Genomic DNA, 26,230 nt, shown 5'->3' with positions numbered 1-26,230 from the left:
TAAAGAGGAGAAAGCACTCCCAAACTCACTTTATGAGGTCAACATTACAATAATACCAAAGCCATATAAGCATACAAGAAAAAACTATAAACCAATATCCCTGATTAATATAAATGCAGAAAATCTCAACAAATTTCTAGCAAACTAAATTCAACTGTACATTAAAAGGAATATGCACTATGATCAAGCGGAATTTACTTCTGAGATGCAAGAATTGTTAACACGAGGAAATCAGTAAACAGTCATACATCACCTTAAAAGAATGAAGCATAAAAATCATTTGATCTCAACAGATGCAGAAAAAGTATCTGAAAAAATTCAGCACCCTTTCATGACAACAGTTCTCAAAATTTAGCATAGAAGGAATATAACTCAACATAGTATGAAAAGCCCACAGTTAACATCATACTCAACAGTGAAAAGCTAAAAGTTTTTCCTGTAAAATAAGGAACAAGACAAGGATGTTCACCCTTACCTCTCCTATTCAACACAGTGCTGAAAAGTCTTGGCCAGAGCAATAGGGCAAGAAAAAGAAAAAGGCACCCAAGTCAGGAAAAAAAATTTAATTGTCTCTATTTGCAGATGTCATCATCTTAAATACAGAAAACCCTAAAGATTCCCCCCCAAAAGTATTAGAACTAATAAACAAATTCAATAAAGTTGTAGAATTCAAAATAAACATAAAAAATAGTTGTAATTTTATACAATATCAAAATTTCTCAAAGAGAAATTAAGAAAATCCTGTTTACAATTTCATAAAAAATAAGATACTTAAGAATAAACTTTACCAAGGAGATGAAAGATATCTATGTAAAACATGATAAGACACTTATGAAAGACACTGAAGAAGATGCAAATAAGTATCTGCTATTCATAGATCAGAGGAATTCATATTGGTAAAATCTCTATACTACTCAAAGTCATCTACAGATTCCATTTCCTTGAACTCGGCCCTCCAAGTCAGTTGTAACGAATATAACTTAGGTGCTACAAAGTAGCAAAGATGCTATTTTACTAATGGTTACCAATACCAATATGGGTCCACTAGCTCTGCTATTCTAGGATTTTATAAATAACACCCCTATTAAATAAATCAATTGTTAACTAAGCAGTGGATTTTGGTGACTGTGATGAATCCACAAACCACAATTTTCACTCCAAGCTCCTCGAGGGCAAATGTGAACTCAGTCACCTCTGTGCCCTCAGGCTGAGAGCCAGACTGAATCAAAACCTGCTCAGAACAGTCAGACAAGCTGTCAGAGCCTCACCTGGGCTTGTCTCTTTCCAGCTCACGTTCCTTTCATGAGTCACACATATGTCTATAGGCAAGGGGACACCTTCTTCTAGTTACAGCTCTATCTGAGCAAGGCAGGGGGGAGGGGTCATTATTCCTCACAGCTTCCCTGGCTCTTAATGTAACACTTAGCATGGAAGGAAGCGACACAATAAACACAAGATGACGATACTAATGACCAAGAGGCCGTGGCTGGCTCGGCGTGATCACAGCAGGAGAAGCATCTCCCTTCCTGACACAACTGCCAGATCCCGACAACAGGCCTCTGTCACTTGGCTGGGAGCTGGTGTTTGACACTTTTAAACTGAGTCAGTGTCCCGACTCTAGTAATTGGATCCCCATTGATTTTTAATGAGTATAATTGTCTCAAGGGTGACTGAAGTTATGTTTGTTTCTATCCCCAGGATGTAAGTGAACTTGGTCGCTCACGTGGGGGTCAGACAAAGGGTTAAACCAAGCTGCCGATGTAAAAGCAGCAGAGGTGAGGGGGAGTGGGGAGAGAGATCTGTGGCAGACGCAGCAACTAATCATGGCACACAATTTATTTGCTTCGAAGCTCACTGCAGAGGGCAATCATTGTTTTAAATAGAAAAGCTGTTCAAAAATAATTGGGAGTAATTGAAACTCACTGAAATATTGAATAAAACATTAGATATTTTAACCGGTGTTTTCTTTGTAATTATCTTTAGAGGTGATAGCAACACAGCCCGTGAGCTGCTGTGGGCCTCCCCCGTCCCCTTCGTCCTCAGCTATCAATGCTGCCAAGCGTTTATTAGCGAGAGTAGAGGCTAAGTAGACACTGGGTCAAACTGGTCCTCTCTGCATGGCATGTCCTGAATGCACCACCAGGCAGGCACAAGCCCTGCTTCGGGTTCCAAAAGGCTGGGGCTCATAAATGGAACAGGAAGAGCACCAGGTGGGGTGTCCTGCCGTGGCCTCCACGGGCTCTGAGCAGCGTCCCCACCAGCCGTCACAATACAGCTCCACGTGCCATCTCTCTGAGCACAGTCTGGGCAGGGGCTATCAGCTGCTATTTGCCAGCTGTCACTCACACCATGTCTGCTGTCACGTGGTTTGTTCAACAGATTCCAGCTTTGTGGCACATTCTGTCCTGGCATTCTTGTATTCTGTCTGTCTACGACACCAAAATGACAGTCAGAAGGATGAGGGTGGGAGGTTGAGGTGGCCCCAGCTCAGAGGTATACCTGAGCCTGGCAGACAGGAGGACAGCCACAGATGACACAAAGGTGGCCATGGTGGGCACACAGGAAGCATACACTACGTCTCTTCCTTAGACTATGAGGCTTGGTGACTGGCACTGTTTCCTATAATTGCATCTCTGTGTCCTTAGGACCTACCTCAGCACCCGTTCCACAGAGGAGTAACAGCAGCTTGCCAAAAAAACCAAACGCAAGTCTCTACAGCATGGTGTCATGGTGGACAGCCAGGGCTCAGGAATTAGACAGAGCTGGCCTCACATCCTGCTTCCCTTTGTGCCCCAAATGTGACAGTACTTAACTGCTGTACCCCTCACCCTCACTGTCCGTGAAATGGGGGTGACAGTAGTCTGTGACTCATGGATGAAACTACGCAGGGAGACCTCATAGGCCCAGCACACAGGGCACCACCCATAGCCCAGGAGAGGTGCTTGTAGGTTTCCAAAGAACATGGACCATGGCCCAGGACCGACACGCTTAGTGTGGAACTGAAAGCACTCTCTGTGACCAGCTCAGACTTTTGCAACCTTTCTCCACCTGGGGTGAGCTGTGCTAGTTGAGGGAAACCTCAGAAGTCCCCCTTGAGTGTTCTACCTCAGGCATGAACAAGCCGACTGAGGAGCCAGTTCCCAGGCACCTGCTCCAAAATCCCCAGTGGGGTCCTCACCCTCCGGACAGGACCTCTCCCCAAGGTGAGAGAAGGAAATAAGGAAGGTAGAGGAAAACAGGTTATCTTCCTTAAAGCCTGTGACCGTCAGCCTGAGCCCCACATGCTTCCGTCCTACACACACTGCCTCCCCCAGCACGGCTGCCCCGGCATGGGCTTCCTTCCTCACATCAGCTCTGTGGGGCAGACCCTGCCCCTGGACTCACGCCTCTAACTCAAAGCCCTAGAACTCACGAGTACAGCCCCACTGTGTGCCGAGAACTCTGTTCTGCCTCAGACCCATTAGAGCAGGGGTGTCAAACTTGTTTTCACCGGGGGCCACATCAGCCTTTTGGTTGCCTTCAAAGGGCCAAATGTAGAGCTCCTTGCCCCTAGGTTAAGGAGTAATTATGCTTATACAATCCTAAAATTACATTCATCCCTTTGAAGGAAACCACAGGGCTGATATGGCCTCCAGTGAAAATGAGTCTATCACCCCTGCACTAGAGGATTTTCCTCCCAGACAAGCAGAGAGAGATAGAGAGAGAGTGTGTGTGTGTATGAGTGAGTGTCTGGCAAGGCTGAGCTCCTTCTGGAAGTCGGTGAGTGCACAGGGCTGGAATAAGGAAGCTGCAAGGCGTCTGGATGAAAGCTGACACTGGAAAGGCCATCTACACCGAGCAGCCTGAGAAGGCTGACTTAGCAGGAGGTCTGGGGCAGATGCCTGGCTGACCATCAAAATGCATGAAATCTCATGGAAATGGTTAGAACATTTAGGATTGCGTACAAAGGCAAGGTCAACATATCAGGGCTTGATTGGAGAGACTACACACACACATGAGGGCTGGCACTGGGTCGCTTCAGCTGTGGTCCAGATGTGGTCTTGACCTGCACAGGCTCTCGGGCTGTATCTGATGGGCTAAGAAATGGGGTCATGTGGGAAGGCTGCCATTCGAGTCATCTTCCATGAGCATTTCCTAAAGAACGCCCTAGGCCCTGCATCCCGGAGAGACTGCTCACTGCATAGAAATAATGCTACCAGAAAAAGAACCATAAAGACAAGGGACCAATCAGATCCTAGCAGGAGAGCAAGACCATTCGCTTTCCGGCTTTCCCATGGCTTCTAGTCCGTAGGGGAAAGTGAAAAATCTAGTCTCCATCACCCCTACACACGCTCACCCTCCTTCCTGCTCTCTCTTTCTCCAACGCGGTGATTTATGGAGTTGGTGTGATTCTTAGAGTCCTTTCAGAACAAAGAGCCCTAGAATGTAAACCTGCTTGTTAGCCAGAGATGGGCAGAATGAGACCTTTCTGGTGCTTCCTGTCCATGTTCATTTGCGGCATCTCTCAAATAAAAACTGGAGGCACTGTCTGCTGTCCACCAGCCAGACTGAGTGTGGGCAGGACCTCGGGACCCAGGGCGGGGGTTGGGGGGAGGGTCAGTGGATTTCCATGAAGCTGCTCTCTGGGCACAGGAGATAAAGGGGAACTGGAAAGTACCCTGAACGGGGCCGCATGTGTCTCACATGCAGTTAGACTGGAAAGTAGTTGCAGGGAAGCCAGCAGCCAGCACATTGCTGCAGGTAGGCCAGGAGGAGGGGGCATCACTTTATCTTATCTCCAGGAAAAGAAAACGTGTAGCCTTTATTTATTTTTAAGTAAATTCCACTGAATGTCTGACACTAGCTCAGACATAAGAAGGAATCTCAGATCCGCCTTCAGGATCAGCACTGTCCTATGGGCTCTGCTTGCTTTCCCAGTAGTAAACACAGGCTGGTGTCCTCGGGGGCCACCAGAAGGGTGTGAAGGGCTTGGGCCCAGCCTGGCTCCCCCTAGAGGGCTGAAACCAGGCTCCACCCCCACACATTCCTGCCATGCTGTTTACTGTTACAGATAAATGGAAATCAGGCATGCTCTCCCCCCTCAACTTCTCCGGCTGAAGAGGACAGCACTTCCGCAAAAGCACACACCACACAGTTCTGCAAGCTGCCACAGTAGGCTGAGAGAATGCCAGAAAGCCGGAAAAAGGCACAAGAGGCCACCCGGGGAGGGCACAGTTTACTGGAGAGGAACGGGGCATTTCGGGGCCAGCCCGAGGAGAGGGCCTGAGGTCAGGTTTGGTGGTTTGACTTCGCTTTCTCAGAGATCAGCTTCCCAGGCACATTGCAGCAGCTGGACCGACCCCTCTGGGCATCTCCTTGTTCTGCCTACTGACCATGTCATCTTGGCAGACACACAGTGTCCCACATGCACACACTGCCTCTAAGTTCTTGGAGAAGATTCGAGGTGAAGAATTCAGCCAGAGGTCAGGACAGAGCCCAAGGGTGAGAGTTACAAGAAGGTCCGGGCTCAGCTGAAGTGACTTCTTTGCCCACAGGCTCACCCGGGGCCATACGGATCACACAAAAGTAGGGCAGCACTGTCTTGGCATCAGCATCTAATAAAAGTTTCCCTTGCCCCACCAAGCCTACCTCTGACTGAGAACCCTGCTGAGTGAAACTGGTCAGTGGAAAGAAAGTGGGTTCATTCTCACAAACCTGTTTTCCCACACTGCTCCTGAGACTGGAAACAAGGACATGTCTTGGAGTGGACCATGCGGAGGGTGAAAAATGACTCCACAAATGAAATTACTATTCTGAGACCGTCTGGGCTGGTGGTTGGAGTGTGAGGCCAGGTACTCAAAACAGGCAGGTGGGGCTGTGTCTGGCAGCTTGTGCCTGTTGCTGACAGTGTGCCTGTGCTGGGGAAGCCCCCATTCAAGAGTGAAGCTTTGGGCGAGGGAGAGACCCAAGACTTCCCATGAAGGTCACACATGGCCCTGAAGCCAAGATATTTTTTAATAACCATGTTAATGATTTCAACTGTTGAAAACGTAACAACTGTGCCAATTTGTGTTAGCGTATAGTGAGCTCTTCCCATGACTGCCTTCATAGTGGGCAGGGCCAGTGCAAAAGGGTAATGTGAGGCCCCTTGTTGAAAAATCATTAAGCAGAGCATTAAATCGAACACAGGGCCCTTCTGAGCATGGCCAGCCCTGGCTGCTTCTACGTGCCAGCTACCACACAGCACTCTTTACTTGTATTAGCTAAATAAAAATCTCCAAAACAGCCCTGAAAGGTGGAAGCTATTACTACCTGCAATTATTAGATAAAGAAAACAGGAGGCAGAGGTTAAGGCAGGAATACACACAGCTTCCCTCCAGAAGTGGGGGACAGGGGGAGGACAACTGAACTCAAGACAGCACAGATGAGCACAAAACGAGTTATCTTTCAGAGGATGAGCTCCCTGTCCTTGCAAGCATGCACAGTGAAGTTGGAATCTAGAGGAGGTGATGCATTTTCTGGGAGAAATGCCACCTCTATTGGATGAGCTACAGCGGTGGTTCACAGCTATACTGTGTGTAAGAACCATGCGATCAGTGTGAAAAACGGAGACTCCTGGTCCCCGAGGCCAGGGAATCTGAATTGTTAACATCCCCAGATTGAGATATGCCGCCATCGGGTCAGGCTCAGAGAAATAATCGCCTCGGTGGGAGGTAACTTTCAATTTCCCTTCCACCTCCCATCTCTTTGTTTTGTTCTAATTCTGTGAAATGACTGCATGTTGAGAGCTACACTGCTTTTCGGCTCTCTGCCTCACTTCTGCTTATCCCTTCCTCCCTCCTTTGTCCACACCCTACAATCCAATCCCACCACCAGGCAGGGGCTGCCCCCCTGGCCTTATCATCCTGTACTTCCATGCCACCTCTCCTGGGCTTCCCCCCCCTCCCCCAAGCCTGGTGCCTTTCCATTATCAATCTTCTTTTCCAAGTGTCTGAGAATTTAGCAATTATCTCGTAAACCCAAACCAGCTACTTCCCTTGTCGACTTCTGTGTCTTAACCCATAAAATAATGGATGAAATCATCTCTCAAGCCCTTTCAGCCCTAATAGGTCTTTACAGTGAGTATCTGTGAGTCATGTCCCTCTAGTCATCTGCATTGGGTGCCTCAGCCCACAGTGCTGACACTCAGAGGGGATCTTGTCTCCAGAGCTGGCAGAGCACGAAGCCCGGCACACCTCTACGGGGTGACTCAAGTATGGGATCCGTGTACAGGGGTCTGTTGTCCCAGAGGCATCCTTGTTCAGACCCTTGTGTGACACGATCATAGCCCCTTCCGGGGGAATGACTACTAAATAGGAGGTATGTGTAGCAAGCCTCTGGTACATTCTGTGTTTCTGTCACTTGCAAGTTGCTACTATATGTATGAAGTCACCCATTAGATTGTGACGATTCTAGAGGCCAGCCAAGGAAGTCTTTCCTCAGTAACATTCAAGCATGGTGCAAATTCTGTATCCTTTGCCAACTGGTGAGACTGCTGGGTGTTTCTTCACCCCTACTAGTTTGTGTCCTCTTTGCTCATTTTTTTTTCATATCTTCACCTTTGGGTGACAAGAGCAAATAATTACTTAGGTAAGTAGTGTTCAAATGTTACTGTTCTGAAGAATCTCCCAGGGCAATGGTTCTCCAAAAACAGGCTCTAGGTGGGCAGCATCTGGGAGCTTCCATAGAAATGCACATTCACTGGTCTCGTCCCAGATCCCAGAATTAGAAACTGCCAGGGGCCAGTAACCTTTGTGTTCACAGACTCTCCACCACTCTCATGCAGGAAAAGCTGGAGAGTCACTGATCCAGGGAAACTGGCTAAGAGTGCAGACTGTCAGGCCCCAGTTGGAGGTGGTAAGTCAGCTGGGGGGGGTTTTCTGAGGCAGGCAGGACCTGAGTACCTGCATTTTACCTCATCTCTCTGTGGAGACATAATGCTTTACTTTCATTTAGCACTCTACCAACTACAAAGAGTTCTTTTCAGGCTTTACATTCAAACTTTCTCTTCAAAGAACCAAGGACAGTTCCAGATGGCTCTTTTGTGACAGTCCCCTGGTTCACTTCTCACTTGAGACTACTCTTGCGGGTATTAGTTATCCACGTGTGTTCTGTGAATGCTGAGAGGAGAGAAATATCATTTTTGTCCACTTTGCATAAGTCTAGCCATAGCCTGGTGCTTTCTTGTAAAACACAGTCAACAACTACCTCAATTGTATCCTGATACTCACTTGGACTTTGGACGCTAACTTTGGGGGACACAGAAACCAGGGGAGCCCTAGATTCTCAGCTTTCCTGCAACTAGTATGGCTGGTATGACCTTCAGAACAGCAGCCACCAAGGCAACGCCTGTAAATAGAAAGTGATGAGAGAAGAGAATCCAGTTTGCTGATCATTAAGCTCAGAAACACACAGGCATCAATTATTCAGTTCCTACAAGTCCTCGTTAATAGAGGCTCCTCCAGTGCGGACAGCACAATAATTCAAATGAGGACTGTCCTCAACTTTATCTCTGCATGCGCGGTGACAGGAAAATAGTGTGGGGGAGGGAGCATAGTGCAGGACGTTGGTGATACCACCAGAAAGTGGAGTGGCAATGCAACCAAGTTTTTATAACTTTAGTGGCACCATGTATGATGGCCCTCACTTCAGTGCTATGCTCATATCGATGCCTCACCTATCTCCAAAATCAAAGGGTCTGATTAAGAGGTCAAGACCTAGCAATCTATAATTTATACTCATTTGCCTTTGCTTCAAACAGCTGCAACTAAAAATAGACTCTTGCTGTGTTTTTATTGCCTTTTTAAAATTGACTTGTACACTTTTTAAGGAGAATGCCGTAAACAAGGTTTTACTGTGTGTTTAGGACCTGCATTCTCAAAGTTGAAAATGAACTCACTCCTTCATTTTGTGGGTTGTCCATTTAAGCTGAAGTTGTCCTATGAAGATTTTATATGAGGAATAATTTACAATTTGCTCCCAACTCTGGTTGGGCAGGAGACTAAAACTGTGCTTGATGGAATTTATATAGCTGGTAACTCACGTCCTGATAGGCTGGTACAAGCACTTAGAGAAGTTGGACAACATCTGCCCAAATGTAATTCAAAACATGCACCCCGTCCAGGTATCCGCCCCCAAGAAGCCCTTGCACCCAAGGCACGGAAGACACGAGATGCAGTGGTCGCTAGAGAAGAGCCTCAAACAGTGAAGAAATAGTCATGACAGGAAGTCCCCCTACAGGAAAAGGCCAAGTGCAGAGGGAACACTATAAAGCAGTGAGATGCTTGGCCTTGACCTACAACAGGCAAAAAAAAATCTTGAAAATACAATGTTTAGTGCAGAAAGCAAGTTGAAGAATAACTGTTAGTCCTGACAAATGATAGGTAAAGAATGTCACTAGTATGAATTAGAAACAATTTAAAAGACAATAGGGTATGTTGTTATGGATACAGAAAATAAACACTAAAAAACATGGTAAAGGCCCATCAGCTTGGATGATGATGGCTAGAGGAGAAATGGGCGGGGGGAAATGAATGTAGGGTGGAAAAGAGGCTTCTATCACATCTGTAATGCTCTACTTAAAAGCCATTTGCTTTGAAGCAAGTAAATGAAAGCTACTCTTGTAATGTGGTGAAGAAGTTCTCCCACACCCTGAATATGGTGTGAACTTCCTAATAGTAAATGGACTAGAGTAGGGACAGCTCCTTAAATGAAGCCCACTTTTCTAAGCTGATTCTCAAATCTTGGGGTCTTCGGCTGATGACACTTTGTAGGGCTTCAGAGAGCTGGTGAAGCAACACGTTTGCTTAGGAAGTCTAAGAATATTGCTGGGAGTGAAGGCTGGGAGAGAGGTGAGAATGGGAGCAAAGTAGGATAGAAAGGGTGTTTTATTGAAGGCCTTGCCAAAAAAAAATCTTATGAGATGTCAGGGAATAATGAATGAAATGAAACCGCATATGTGTGCATGTCCGTGCATGTATGTACACACACACACACACTCACATACACACTGCAAACATCCTGCAAGAACCAAGGATGAGGACACCCAAAGAAGTGGAAGAAACTGTCGCCCCTGCCTTTTGATTGGGCTGACTGAAGCATCCAATCCAGATGGCGCCAGGATCCCTGGGCCCCAGGCTGTTACCCGGCTGCGTAGCAAAAAGCCAGAAGTCAAAACGCGTGCTCACTGTCTCCAGCCTCTGGACAGGACACCTGGTGGCCAAGCCCCAAACCTCATCTTCAGTTTGGAAACCTATCCCGACCTAAACGCTGAAATCTTTGGACTACCTACAAATTGGAGGGTTAATTCAACAGGCGGATTGCAAAGCCCCACCCTAGTCCTCCTCAGGGCAAATCTTGGGGATCCTGCTGGGGACACAGCCTGCCTGGTGTGCTGCCCAAGGACACTGCTGCTGATGGAGCTGAGAAACCACCAGCGTCTGTGTACCACCCCGTCAGGCTTTGCTCCCAGGGTGCAGCATCCCAGAAAGGACCATGGAGTCTCACTGAAAACAGGGGAGGCAGGTTTGAGTTGCAGCCTCAGCATTAATTAATAATGTGTGACATTTCTTTAGTTGCTTTCATCACAGAGGAGGGTAGTCCTGGGCCTATAGGAGTCCCCGTGGACATCTCTTGGGGTTTGCTGCTCCAAATAATACAAGACTGGGTGAGGCTGTGAGGATGTAGCAGGAACTATGTGACCAGTGTGCTAGGGGGAAGCAGGAAGCGAAATTCTCACATGCCCGGAGGCTGCTCTGCAGCTGGGCTCCTGCAGAACCAGGAGGAACTCCCTCGCCCTCCTTTCAACCTCCCACCCCAGTCTGAAGGTTCTCCCCGCACACCAGTCCCTCGTCCTGAGCCCTGGGACTGGAGAGGCTACAAAGTGATAAATCAATTATGAAATGGAAACCTCAATTACAGCCTGTCTGCTTAATTGTTTGACAAGTTAATTAATCTCCCAAGCAACGGGGCTCCATTCTCCCTGTAAATTGTAGGGAAGTAACTATTGCAGGTCCCTGAGGTCCCGGGGGCACAGTATCAAGGAGGACCCTAAAACCCGAGAAATAATAAGCATTTGGTGGGGTCAGAGCCTCAACACAGGAATGAAGAGGCTTGCTCCAGCTCCTGCCCAGAGGCGGTTTTGTTACTAATTATTTTGCTGCTAATTAAAATCTTATTTGCTTATTTGTCTGTTTGTATTTTTCTTCCAAGAGACACAACTCCTTCCTTTCTAACAAGATCCTGTGATTCCAGCAGCCAATGCTTCCAGGTGGCAAGAAACCCTACTGGTGGCAGCGCTGCAGTGGCTGCCACAGTCACAGGATGGGACCACAGAAGCGAGGCAGCAGGCTAGTGTTGCGGGCCTGCCTGTCTGTCTGCATGACACGGCTACTGTGGCCTCAGCCTTGCTATCATGCCACACGGCCTTTAGAAATGCCAAGCAGCAGTGCCAAGCTGAGGAGCCACAGTGTTGCCAGTGTGGTCCAGGGACCCCCTCCCCCGCCCCAGGCTGAGCTGGGGTGCCTGATAGGAGCTCAGGCAGCTGGCGAGATCCCAACTAGACCTTCATGAACTGCAGTGACTGGGGATGGGACTCAGTGATTGTTAATAATATTGATCTAGAAAGACTGAGACCCCAGTGGACTAGACTGGGTGGGGATTAGTCGCTGGTGGTTGGACCACACAATTTGGAAGCACCCTCCCTAGCTCTGGCTATGCCTCACCATCCTGCCACCCTTGACTGTCACAGTGCTCATTTCGTGCACGCTGCTGCCAGGCCTGTGCACCAGTGGTTTCCACTGCTGTGAAGACTCATCTCCATGTGACCAAGTGCAGCCCCTTCCTTCATCCAGGTCTTTCCTCAAGAGTCCTCCCCCATCTCCCTGTCTAAAACGTCACTCTTAGTGAATGCAATGATAAGATTTAACAAGTTTCTTCAAACAATGTATTACTACCTAAAGTCATGCTGTCCCTTTGTTCACTACCTCCCTTCCCACGAAGATGCAAGCTCCCGAATGACAGGAATTCTCCTGATTTCAGTTCAGGGATGTGTCTGCAGTTTGAGAACAAGGCCTGAACTGGAGTCAGCCCATGAGAAGCCACTGTGGCACGGATGAATGACGCAGCACGAACTTGCTGCTAACAGTAAATGCTGGTTTTATGACATGGGCAAAATCACCATTTCGAACTCCCTTGTGGATTCTAATAGTTTACAGGTAATAGTCTGCGGAAAATGGGACATGAAAATCCACAAAGAACAAAACTGAGAAGGTAACATATCAAAACCTGTGGGAATTCACCTAACATGATGCTTACAGGAAAATGTATAGCTCTAAACACTTACAATGAAAAAGTAGACTGGCCTCAAATCCGTAAGCTAAGCTTTCATATTACAAACTCGGAGAAAGAAGAGACAATTAAACCCAAGCAAGCAGAAGAAAGAAAATAATAAAGATAAAAGCAGAAATAAATGAAACTTAAAACATATATAAATGAAACCAAAAGCTGGTTTCTTTGAGAGATCAATAAAACTGAGAAAACGCTAGCAAGATTTACAAAGAAAAAAAGAAAAAAGACAAAAATCACCAACGAATGTGCAGAGCAAGAGTGGCTGTCGTCAGGGATGCAGCAGACACTACAGGATAACTGATAAGGAAACCCCAATCTATGATCGGCTCCGTGCACAGGAATCTCAGAACTGAGATAAAATGGACCAATTCCTCAAAAGGATAAAGTTCCAAAACTCACTCAAGGTGAAAGAGATAACCTGAATATTTATATAACTATTAAGTTACTTGAATTTGTAGTAAAAAGCCTCCCAAAATGAACTCTCTGGGCCCAGAAAGAGCCTGGAAACTTCCCCATATAAAGGCAGTGTGCCACGCCCACACAGCCTGCTCCAGGGACCAGGGAAGGGGAAGACGCTGCCCAGCTCTGTGGACAAGGCCAGTGTCACTATGAAACAAAAATAAACACGGTGCCAAAAAGGAAGCATGCATGTCAATATTCCTCATGGAAAAAAAGACACAAACAATGTCACCAAAACCTAAGCAGATCAATAGATCAATATATATACAAAGAACATATCTAAACCTAATAATGTTTATCCCAGAAATGCAAGACTAGATCAATATTCTGAAACCTGTGAGTACAGTTTACTATTTACCATATGAACTATCTAAAGGAGATGAACCACAAGGTCATATCAATTGATGCAGAAAAGGCACAAAAACCCAAAACGTGTTAATCAAATACAAGATTCACCCATGACAAAAACCCAAAGCAGATTAGAAACAGAAGGCAGCATCTGCAACCCAATGCAATCCTTTACAGAAGACCTGTAACTATCATCTCCCTCACTGGTAAAGCACTGAACACGCCCCTCCAAAGACTGAGAAGACACACATTTCCAACCCTACTAGTCTTACTCAACACAGTGCTGACATTCATAGCCAGTGCGACAAGAAAATGAAACAAAAAGCCTACAGGTGAGAAATTATGAAAACTATCCCTATCTGAATTCAACATGATTATCTACATAGAAGATTCCAAAAAAGTCTACAGGAAAAAGAAAAAAACACTCAGAACTAGTAAGTGAACCTAGCAAGGTGACGAAATACAAGTTCATCACACAAAAATCAGCCATGATTCAGTTACAAGGATTTGGAGTCAAATCACCCTCCTATCACTTATAGGCAGACACTAAGGGTGATCAAATATCATCTCTCCAAGCCTCAGTTTCCTAATTGGAGAAAACAGGGATAAAAATAACTCATGTAGGGAAAATATACATGGAATACTTGATAGAAATACCACTCAAATGTCTGTTTGTCTCTCGTGTTCTAAGATACGGCCCTTCCTGGCTTTCCAGCAGGTCATGCTAATTTACCCTGGGGTTTCTGCACAGAGTGAGATGCTTTACTACATCACTCTGTAATCCCAGGGAGTGTTTTGCTTTAATTTATGCGCCTTCTCTCTACCCACTCACTTCTTATTCTCCCTACCCACCCCCACACACAACTTGTTCTTGACTTTCAAGAGACACACCTGCTGTCACTACTCTTTGATTTAGGCAGCACACACACTGTGCTTCGAGCCATACATACCCCGCTTGCTCACCTGCTCTCTGCTACATCTGTTCCTCCCACACCTGTGCTCACATCCAAAGCCGCTCCTTTCCCTCAAACTGCTTTCCTATGCACCCCCATCAGAGAAGGCCCTGGTTCCCACCTGAACAGGGTTTTTTGAAAGAGCCTCCGGGAAAGCTGTTGTCTTCAGTTGGTGGGGATAATGGGATTATTCTATCTGTATAATAGTAACATGTTCAATTTAAAGGGGAAAAAATTGGAAGCCAGTTAAAAGCTGCCATTTGGCACCAATATTATTTAAGAAATGAGTAATCACTGATGATATTATTCTGGAGGCAGTTACCATGCAGTGATGTGAATAAAATGCACTAGATGGAAGTTGTATTTCAAGTAAATATATGCACTGGAAGAAATGTATTACCACCCATTAATATGTATTAATTCAGAACCAAATGCCAAGTCGGGTGCACCTGCATGGGTTTGAATGGCAGGCAGTGATTTGGAAGTAGGAGGAAACTAGCTTGGATTTGGTCACACAGACTGAGAAATAAGGGTGGGGGCGGGGGTTCGTGACTGAAAAATGAACAGGTGAAAGAACCAGCCCCCCCGTAGAGCAGGCGTGGGGGCGTGCACCCTCACTCTATTTCACTTGGCCCTCGTTGTTTTTTAAAATACCCTATTTTCTTAGTAGACATCTTGACCCTTATGTCCCCAAGTTGCTAAAACAGAGCCTGGCACTCAATAAATATTGACCGAATGATTGAAAAGGGCCCCTCCCCCATCTATGCAGCCTTGTCGTTTTCAGCAGTCACTGCACTTTCACAGCAGATAGGAATCAATTTTCATAGTTTGATACAAACCCTGCAAAAGTAACAGAATTTCTGAAGATTCCTATGGTTGTTACAAGTGTCCACTGCACTGTGTAGTGTGGATGAGGGTGACGAAAACTGTCATCTGCTGCTGGTATGTAACACAGTAGAAGTCAAAATGCTTTGGAGTTTTGGGTAGTATTTTTCAGAAGCTTAAAAAACTGCAGACATTTGACCAGTATATCCACTGCTAAGATTTTATCCTGGGGAGGGAACATGAAATTTGAATATGTTTTTACTTTTTTTAAATAACAAAGAATAAATGAAGAAGAAAATCTTGAGAATAATTTAAATATACAGCAACTGGGATCTTGCTCAATAAGCCATATAGAAAGCTGACTACCCTGCAGTCATTAAAATCATGTTGTAAAGATTACTTAATGCCATGAATAGATAATCTTTCAGGTTGTAAAAAGATGTTTACAGTGTGATGATATTTTCATTGGGAAAAAAAACCTCCACAATATATGAATATATAAAATCATGCATGCTGAAAAGGTTGAACATGCATATGATAAAGCATAAGCAGTGGGTGGTGGAATTAGGAATGAGTGGCAGTGTTTTCAAAAGCTTCTGCAATGAATTACACGTTTCAGTTTATAAAAATAACAATTTATTGGGGTTTTTTAATGTGTATAAAGATATGACATGAAAGAAGAGCACAGATATCCACCAGCTAGTCCTTACTGATCTTTCGAATGAAATATTTTACATCATCAGGAAAGCCTAACAAGGGTAAACATCAAAGTGAAGCTTCCCTGTACGCCCCGACTCTGCCATCAGCCCCCCACAGGAACCTCTACAAACACTGTCCGCTGCATGGATTCCCTTCTCCCACTCTAGTCAGTCTTACTCCACTGCGGGGATGCACCACAGTTTATTCAACCACCCTATGGCAAGCGGCGTTAGCACTGATACCCAGGCTTTTCCACTGTCGTAAAAAATGATGTGGGTGTAGGGAAATCTCTGCAAGTGTAGTTACTGAGTCAACGCATGTGTACCTTTTCAATTTGGATATATGTGGCTAATTGCTTTCCCCAAACACAGCTGTCCAAAAATATCTGTGATTGGCTTTAGAGAACTTCTGTCATGATGGTATGAGAAGGTGTTTCATCCTCCCGTTTATTTAATTAAAAAAAAAAGAACCCCTCTACTTTCTTGGGATGGGGATCTGGGCTTCTGACACTAAAGTTTCAAGGATTCCCAAAACCATGCTCAAGCACAGGAGGACGTTTCCCGGGAGGCACACAGCAAGGAAGAAGAGGTGGAATGGGCAACAGAGCTCAGGAATGGGACTCCAGGCACCAGAGTGATGTGGGTCCGTGAGTCCTCGACTTTGAGGAGGGGACCCAGTGTCACTCAGGACTGGCCCCTGAATCCAAGCAGTGGGCTGTGCAGAGCCCACAGTGGGGCCACGGGACACTCCACAGCAGGGAGGCCTCAGTGCCGAGGACAGGCTACTGCGGCCAAACCGTGGCTATGCTGTGGCCAGCCACTATGCTCCCTGGAGTTTGTAGACAGAGGAGTAGGTCAGGGACACTGAAAACACATGACATTCACAGGAAGAATTCCTAGGCTGTAAGTTAACCACGGATGACCCTTTTCACACTTAAAAGTTCAACACCAGGTGTTTTCTTCCCCGGGCCAAGGAACATTAGCCGATGGAGTCTCTGCTGAATACGACTGTCTACACAGTGACCACATTAAAGGTCGCAAGGAGAGAGTCTGTTGTTTTTGTTAACACGACTTCCTCACTACAAATGGGATTTGCTTCATCTCTCCGTCCTCAGGTACCTGAGACCCCCCAGTTCCTCTCACAGTTTGAGTGAACAGTGCTACTGGTTGTTATCTCTCTCCCAACACAGCATTTGTAGAATACAATACATGCAGATCATGCAGCGATCCTGTACAACTATTTCAGAGCAGAGAGGGTGGGGAAATCTTTTTTGTGCTGAAGCCACAGCAAGAGGGCTAAACTGATGAGATATTTCCATCGAGGCAGATTAACCCAACACGGAACAAATGGAACAGAACAGCAACACAAGTAACAGGTAATGCTTAACATAGACTATTTGCCAAGTACCAGTTTAAGCTCTTTATGTGAAATAATTCATTTCATTCTCACAAAAAGCACTCCATGTAGACAGCATTATCATTGTGTCACTCTCAGAGTGAGAAGGCCAAGTCTAAGAGAGAACAGGCAAGGTGCCCGCTGTCCTGAGGTTAGTAAGTGGTAGTGGCACCACGCTGCAAACCAAGACAATGTGACTGGAGGTCCCCACCCCTTGATCGAATCTGCCTGGGAATTGGGAGACTAGGAAAGCCAAAGGCCGGAGGCAAGTCATCACATCAGATCAGTATTTTGGAACAGTTTTCTCTCCAACATCCTCATGCAGCCTTTGTCACTTGGGAGGTGTATGCAGTTTCTCTACACCACAGTTTTCTCATTGGAAATCGGAGGCATAGACAATTAAAGGACCCTCATAGGCTTATGACTCCTTCCCAAGGCAGAACTGTGGCTGAGGAGTGACTGCCAAGCCAGGGACTACATTTCCCAGCCTGCCTTGCATCTAGGTGGCTGCACAGGTCTGGACAGGTCCAGCTTCCTGCAACTGCCCACCCAGCTGAGCCCAGGTCTCCTATGCTCCTGCTCAGTTTTGCTTATGCCTGTGGGAGAGGAGAAGGGAGGGAAGAAGCAAAGCCAGCACCTGCCTAGAGCCCTTCCATAAGCTTATTGGGAAAACGCAGCCCGTCCAGGCAGACACGTGGTTTTGCAAAGGAGTTTCTGTGTCCAGATTTTTAGGTTGTCCAGGTCCCTTTAGCTGATGCCCTCCTGAGGCACAAACACCACACAATCTGTTGCAGTGGCCCTGAGGGGAAGGGGTGAAATGCCCTTGGCTTTGCTGAGGAAGCTGAGGTTGAGGTGGTGACTTCAGCCAGGGCTGGGAATGGAAATTTAAAATGACAACAAAGCAACATGAAGCCACAGTTTTAACTTAGCATCCATGACCACCCCAGGCTCCAGGCTCTTTGTGATGCTGGAGCTTGTTGTAACAGGATATAAGTACACTTTTGGGTAACAGGCTTCCTGGCAAAGCTGCAGGAGGGCCCTGACTCTCCCCTGAACATCTGATTCTGCTTCCTTATTTAGTAAGGGGAGGGCAAGGTAGCCTTTCCCACCTGCTCAGAGTGCAGAAGAATGACCTGCCACTTTCCCCAAAGAATAGTGAACCTGCCCTCCAGCAGGTCTCAGATTCACACCATCAGTTCCTCCCCCTCTCCCAGGCTGGCTCAATGCCCTCCTCAATTCCTAAGTGCATCTGTTTTAAAAGTGCCACTTCAACACCCCATTCCTCAGAGCTCTCCTTAAATGCATTTCACACTCTTCCCACCTGCAGATGCCCAGAACTACTGAACATCTTTGCTTCAGAACTCTCTGCAGACTCATGAATATCACACAGATGCATCACGGCAGCGGTCGGCTCCAGCCCCCAACACAGTGGCACTCAGCGCACCTTCGCAAGGAAAAAGCCAATAATTGGTTTTGCTGGAGAACGACCTCAGAGATAAATGTCCCGTGTACAATCATTTACTTCCCCTGGGCATGTGAGCATTTCTGTTTTGGGTGCAGGTCCCATTCACTGCTCACTCCTGGCCCCAGGAAAACTGGCACTGTGAAAGAGGAGAAGCCTCCTCTTCCTGACTCCTGCAGACAGGCACGGGACTCTCAAACACTGCTCCTTCTTCATGCTAGCCTCCTTTCGGCCACCGTGCCAGAGTAGGAGAGCTTCCAGGGGAGGGGCCCTTTGACAGTATTAATATGCACCCAGCAGATGGTGTATGGGGTGGCAAAGAGCTGGGTGAGATCTGTGCCCTCTGCCACCACAGGAGGAAGTCAGACTTCTAAGGACCCCATTCTCTGGCTCTGACTCCCTGCCCCCTCTGGGTCTCCTCTGTCATCATGCCCTACCCTTCCCATACGCCCCCTGCGCCGCTCCATCCAGCTACTGTGGTTCCCAAAGGCACCCGCATCTCTGCACCCGGGTATGTATCACTTCCTGTGCAGGGAGGCCCTTCCGACCTTGGATGTACTGCTAACCCTACTCATCTTTTTCAGGTTCCCGTATCACCTATACACATGTGTGTATAAGTGGGGACACCGGCATGTCTGTATGTGCACACATGTATAGGTGTACTCACATGTGTGTGGGTCTGTGTGTACTTGTGTTCTGACATGCTCACATGTGGGCAAAGTGGGGTGGGTGCTAGGTACATATGTGCGCATGTGTGTGTTAGTCTTTCCTAACAGGTCAGTCCTATTGACCTATTAATGTTCTTTTCATGAAGACTTTATTTTGGCGGTGCGCGTGAAAGTTGTCTATCTTATCGGGAAGACGACTTCCTCTAGGGGATGCTGTGCTGTTTACTTGTAGCATATGATGCAGTCTTCTCATCTCCCACCTTTCCACACAGGAGGCAAGGAAATGAGCTGTGATTCCCGTCACTGTCTCAGAAACCCCACTCACTCCCAGCTCCGTAGCTCGCGCTGGCCTCACCCCTGGCCAAGTGCCCAGCAGGCCCTCAACACAGACTGGATGGATGCTGCGTCTCCGCCCTGCGTGCGTCCGCCCAGGACCTATGCGGCTGGCGGGGTGGGTCCAGGCAGCCCAGAGATAGCGCTCACCAGTCAGGAAGCACGTGGTGGCCCAACACCCTGTCCTAGGCTTGGAGAATTTAAGGTTCCTTTAATTCCAATATAAGCCCAGTGACTTATTATGAAAATGAACAGTTTAGCCAAAATATGCTGCCTTGGAGCAGTCCACAGGACCCACGTGTGCCATTCCCATAAGACAAGCTGTCCCTCTCCCTGACAGGTGCCCTACGTCCCCGATGACAGGTGAGAGGTGTCCGGCACTCCAGAGAGACAGCAAGGAGCATGGCCTCAAGTGACTGTGACCTAGAACCTAGGAGGGGCACAGAGGCTGTTTCTGATGGCACCTGCGCTGGAGGAAATGAAAGGAAGGACAAAAGAAACAAGGCTGGAGATAGGGACACGAAGAGGGCGAGGGAGAGCCAAGGCAACCATCCACAGGAATTCCAAGTTGTTCAGGAAACGGAGCACGTGCAGCTACACTCAGAGCGGGCGGACCCAGAGAGCAAGGGATGAGCCCCGGGCACCGAGTCCAGGCCTGACCCTGCTGTTTCCGGCAGCCTGGCCCAGGCCCCAGGGGGCAGCCTCACTGAGTCAGGGCCTCTCTGTGATAGGGGCAGTTGTAACAGCCCTTCACTAACCTACCGATCCTGTTCACCCAGAGACAAGGCATATTTAACTGAAAGAGAAACCCTAGCATGTGGTAGAAGCACAGGCACTGTTGGGTTTATGCTCTCTCATTTGCGTGTTACACTGACCTGAATCTCCAAAAGGAGCTGCTGCCCAGAGAAACCCCCCTCCCACTGTCAATCAGAAGATTTAAATCTTCTGTTTAAATTTTGCCATTTCCACCTATGGTCTCCACGTCTCCAAGGGTACAGTCACCAGAAGGTCACAATTTCAGCTGTGCTGATGGCTGCACCTATAGCTCCTGAGCCTCTTTCCGTACATTGCTGACACTTCCTGAGCATCATATTTCATCACCCATGAAATGACAGCACACAGATGTGTGGGAAGGAAAAGTGGAGGCACTAGTACAGAGCTGAGCCCAGGAACTTGAAGATAGTAAGTGCTCAGCAAACACCGCTGCCTTCGTTCCGGCTGCTCTAGCAAAGCGCCCCTGAGAGGGACTTAGAAACAACAGAAACTTATTCTTCGCCATCTAGCAGGGGTGTCCAAACTCTGGGCATCTCTGGGCACACTGAAAGAAGAAGAGTTGTCTTGGGCCACCCATTAAATACATGGCAACACATAACCACAAAACAATTTCATAGCATTTTAAGTAGATTTATGCTTTTGTGTTGGGCCACATTCATAGCCACCCTGGGTTGCATGCAGTGTGTGGGCCATGGGTTGGACACCCCTGATACAGGCTGGGAGTCCGTGATCATGGGTCAGCCAACTTGTCTTTGTGTTCTCACAAGGCAGAGAGAGGAAGCAAGCTCTCTCGTGACTGTCCTGAGAGTACAGATTCTGCTGGTGAAGGCTCCACCTTCACAACCCTAGCTTAACCCAACCGCCTCCCCAAAGTCTCACCTCCTGATACCTCCACACGGGGGATAGGCTTTCAGCATGTGAATCTGGGGGAGTCAAGCATTTGGCCCACAGTGAATGCCTGCACTGGTAATAATCACAAATCATCAAACAACTGCCATGGAGTAAGTCTCTTTGTAACCAGAAAGAGCCTTCCTTGTCAACCAGGGTGCCACCCGTGCGTGGGGCAGAAGCTCTCAATGAGTAGATGTGTCAACCCATGGCCAGCTGCTGTGATGCCCCTATAACCTCACCCCCACAGAATGTCTCAGAGGGCCCGCAATCCCTGCTGGCTATTCCCACCTTTCCTGCTTCATAAAACTGTGAGCCACTGTGCCCATGTTTATCCAGGATGTATCATAAGCTGCAGGGATCGGTGACAGATTTTAATTTCCTGTCACCATCCTTATGGAAATGTAAGCCTGTCCAGCCCTGTATAAAGCAGACAGTGCAGGAGACATGGGGGGAGGGGTGGACGCAGCCGAGGCCTTTTCTATCTTCACACCAGCTGCCCAGGCACCCTCCCTCACTGAGCCTGTGGTGAGCCCAGCTCCGAGCCCAGCTCCGAGCCCAGCTCCGAGCCCAGCTCCGAGCCCAGCTCCGAGCCCAGCTCCGAACAGGGCACTGCAGGGCAAATGAAAATGCTTCAAACAGGCATCTGCCCTCAAACGGTTTTCACAGCACATAAAATATTTAGGAAACGAACTCAGACAGTGTAGCATCGCGTGCTGTTTCCAGGAGTTCTGAGAATTGTGCAAAGAATAGTAAGAAGCAGTGGCCTAGATGGGAGTTTACAGGGAGGCATGGAAAGAGGAGAAAGTGGCCCCGGGGAGCAGCGTGCACCTCTGTCCAGAACCGGGCTCAGTGCACAGATGGGAGGAAGGAGAACAGAAAAGCACTCAGCTTTATGACTGATAGCCCATAGTCCCAAAGACTGTAGAGTCAAATAATTAGATTTATTAATGCTTGCTACTTCTAAGATAATTTGCTTTTATTAAATCTGGCTGTTGTCTCATCCCCAGCCCCAACCGGGTCTCCCCTGAGTTCATTTCCCCTCTGGTCTTGCCGATCTGGTATCAGTCATTGTTCTCCTGCCACATCGAGCTGCGGGGTGAACCCTGTCACTAGGACCTGAGAGGCACCTGGATGCAGCAGCAGGGCTCACTTCCTGCAAGCCGCCTAGCCATGCACACAACAGCACACAGCACACTTCCGCTTCCAGCATCCTGCCCATACAACTGCCGGCATTTCATGCTACAGTGTTTCATTCCCGGGAAGTCATATAATGTGTGTGCTGAGAAGGAAGAAAGTAGCCCAGGGCAGCCCAGAGGAGCAGCAGCAGGCAAAGTACAATGAGGGGAAAGCATCCCCTCTCTCCGTCTTGCTCCCATGGGTGCTCCTGCAGGGCACTCCGTCACTCTGTCCCGCTCTTTCCGTCTCTGGTCCTCTCCCTCCCTCCACCTCCTCCCTTCCAGTGAGGAAGCCTCCTCAGAATGCCCCTGTCCACTGCAACAGCACACCCAGGAGATGCCCTGCCAGGCAACTACCACCCAGGCCCCGATGCAACCACAGGTATCAGCAGCAGCTCCCCTGTCCTCGTATGGAGAATGGCTGCCTTGCCCTGCTGAGTTCACCACAGGTCTGGGAGACTTGGGACAGGCAAGGGAGCAGTGCCACGGCCTGGAGCCACCTTTGGAATGTGATTCAGGGTCCTTGGTCACCTGCAGGATGCTACAAACCCACATGTCTCCTCATCACGCATCCACCAGGGGCACACAACGCCCGATGCCATCTGGACTCTACATACAAAAGCACATCAGGACACCTGTCACACGTGGAGTCTTCTCCAGTTCCACTCACGGAGTCTTGGGCTTCGCTCACTTAGAAACACTGGCTTGGACCTTCCAGGTACAGTGTGAAATGTGGGGGGTCCAGACACAAGGGAGGCACAGTGCCTGCCCCCGGCCAGGCCCCATCTTTCGGGATGTTAAGGCCACACACCAGTGGGACTGGAACCCCAGGCAGGTGGGGCTGCTGGTTTTGTTTACACTGCTTATTGTCATTTGAAAGGCTGAGTTGCCATTCCAAGTCATCGTGTCCATTTATGAGAGGTTGGGGTAAGCACTAGGTCTGGCCAACATGAAGTCATTCCACTCCCTCCGTTCCTCAACCCACAGCTGAGAAACCACCACCAGACCACAAGCGCAGGGAGACGACAGGAACATGGATGGGACCGATTCCCCGGGGACATCAGGGCTTGAGGACTAACATGGCAGTGAATCCCTGGGTTTCTCTAAAGCCTTTCCTCCACTCAAGATAAGGCGCCACAGCAGCCTCCTGCCTGCACCCACCACCCAGACACGCCGGCCCATGCGTGTGCACACAGACACACACACTCCAAGGACAGCCTGCTTCCCCTGGTCAAAGGACCAGAAAACTGAAGGGCTAACAACAAAAAACTGCTTCGTCTACCATTTCCCTGCCCCCATCAAAGTCCATGAGAAAAACTAAAGTCCCTCCACAGCACCCAGAGGAGCTAAGCTCCTGGCCCACCCCGGGAAGGCACCCAATCCCCTGGCCAGGATGGGGTGAGCAGAGACTAGCCTGAAGCTGGGCACCCATCCCTAACATCCACAGGACTGGGAGGCCGTAGTAACTCAGGGCTCCTGCTGCCTAGTGCTGGGGCCTGGCTGCACCGCAGGTCCCGCTCACAGCCCTGCCTGACCTCTACCCCACCAGACACATGGCTGCCGCCACCACTGCAGCTACCGGGCTTAAGGCTGATACCGGCTCTCCACCTGCAGATGCTGTTGGTGGCCTGGACTTTGCTCTGGACACAATGCTCACTCCCATGATGTATGCTTCCCTCTCTGGGTGTGTGACTTGTATGTATCTCTGTTGGCTAACTGGGGAGGTCTCCTCAAATACACCTGGTGTTGCAGAAAGACACAAAGGTGCATGAGTGACCCCTCTCTGGGATGCTCCCCTGCCCACAACACCTTGAAGGGAAGAGTTAGGAGCAATGAGGTGAAAATACTGAGGGCAAAGGAGGAATACCGCCCAGCTCTGACAGGAAGTGCTGAGTATTTTCTTCACAGGGAGTAAGCGTTCACACACACACTTATCCTTCTAGCTGTGTGGTCCCCATGTACCTGACTTCTGCTGGACATGGGCCATAGCTCCCCCACCTCTTCCCCTGCCTCGCCTTTAGGTAGGTGTCACGAGGTGTTACAAGATCTGACCGGAAAACCAGGCACGTGTGATTCGGGAGGAGAGGGAGAAGCTACCTGCTTTCTTTCCCAACTGCTGACCCCAAGCTGACCCCCAAGCTTTCTCGGGGATACCAAAAGAAAGCCTGTGTCCCCAGTCCTTTCCTCCTGCTCGTCCTCCCTGCCTCCTCTGAGCTGAAGCCATAGGGCCATTTCTGCAGGGCACAGAGGAAAAAAAATCTAAGGACAAAGCCTCAATTCTGGAGGTCTTCTCATCTGCCTCGCCAACCGAGTAATGCCGCCTCCTGTGTGAGATCGCTCTCGCGCGAACAAAAATCCGCACTTTGTTCCAAGGGCTCTGTCCCTTAATGAAGCCCTCGGTCTACGATGTCTTGTCACCGAAAGTGAATTCTGACAAGGGCTGAAAAACCTCCTGGAGAGATGACAGTGTAAGTGACTGACTTTTTAAGAGAACTGTGTGTGGTCCAGCACAGCTTGGTGGATTGGCAGGCGGGGAGGGTAAGAGGCACCTGTCACTCAAGCGCTCTCACCTGGAGCTGTGAGCATCCTGGAAAAAAATGGAAGGACGAGCATCCAGTGTCAGCCAGGCACGACCAAGCACCAACACTCTGTTTCCACTAGGGGCTGTCTAAGGGCTTAGATCAGAAGCATGGCATGCAGGCCTGGCCAGGTGGCTCGGTTGGAGCATCGCCCCGCACACCGAAAGGCCGTGGGTTTGACCTCCTGTCAGGACACGTAGCTGGGCTGAGGGTCTGATTCCTCGTCAGACTGCATATGGGGGGCACCTGATCAGTTTCTCTCTCACACTTATGTATCTCTCTCCCCCCCCACCTATCTCTCTCCCTTCCTCTCTCTAAAATCAATAAACATATCTTCAGGTGAGAATTTAAAAAAAGTATAGCACTTACAAAACATGTATTTTTGTACACAGCTTCATATATCATATTTTCTTTTAATCTGTTTTTTTCTTGTCTCTAAATTGTACAAATACTACTGTCTTCTCCACGTGGTTTATGTGGTGACTGTATGAGATATGAAATACTAAGGATAAAGATAGCATCCCAAATGAGTATCACTGTCCTGGGCACTGATGGTTTCACGGGAGGACCACCGTTTTGCTTTCATATATGACTCAAGACCCACTGAAAGTTTCCTGGTCCTCTGCTGGGGAGGTGACTATTATCTCCATTTGCAGAAGATCCAGAAAGTTCTGTGACTTCTCCAGGGCTCAGGCTATAACAGTAACGCTGGAAAGGATAGCCTGGTTTGAACTCCTTCAGTTTGAACCACACAAGTTTAAACTGAAGGAGTACATTTGTACATGGGTTTTTCCCCAATAAATATGTACAGGACTGTCAAATTTTCTCCTCTTTACCATTTTCATAATAACATCTGCTTTTCTCTCATGTACTTTAGGACCACAGTATCTGATACATTCAGCAGACAAAATATGAGTTAGCTGACAGTTTATGCTATTGGTAAGACATCCATCCCGTCAGGAGTATGCTATTAGTAGTTAAGTTCAGGGGAGTTAGAAGTTATACACAGATGTTTGACAGCCCCTAGCCCCATGCTGTTCAAGGGTCAGGTGTGGAGGGGTTGTGAGGAGCCAGGCTTTTGACGTCAGACCACAGGGATGGGAATCTGAGCTTTCCCAGTCCTCGGCTTTGCAGCATTACCCAGCCTGTCCAGCTTTCTGCCTACATCATAGTTTCTTCCTAGGTGGTTGTATGGTTCAATGAAATAATTGAGGAAAGGTACTTACCACTATGCCTGGTCTACATGGTACAGGCTAAATAAACACTAGCTAATACTGAACTAATTTTCTGAGTTCACCACCCT

Source organism: Sturnira hondurensis, unplaced genomic scaffold (assembly GCF_014824575.4).
Source record: "Sturnira hondurensis isolate 20B ecotype Veracruz unplaced genomic scaffold, ASM1482457v3 Scaffold0007865, whole genome shotgun sequence".
Classification (NCBI taxonomy): domain Eukaryota; kingdom Metazoa; phylum Chordata; class Mammalia; order Chiroptera; family Phyllostomidae; genus Sturnira; species Sturnira hondurensis.
This window is presented reverse-complemented; position numbering follows the sequence as displayed.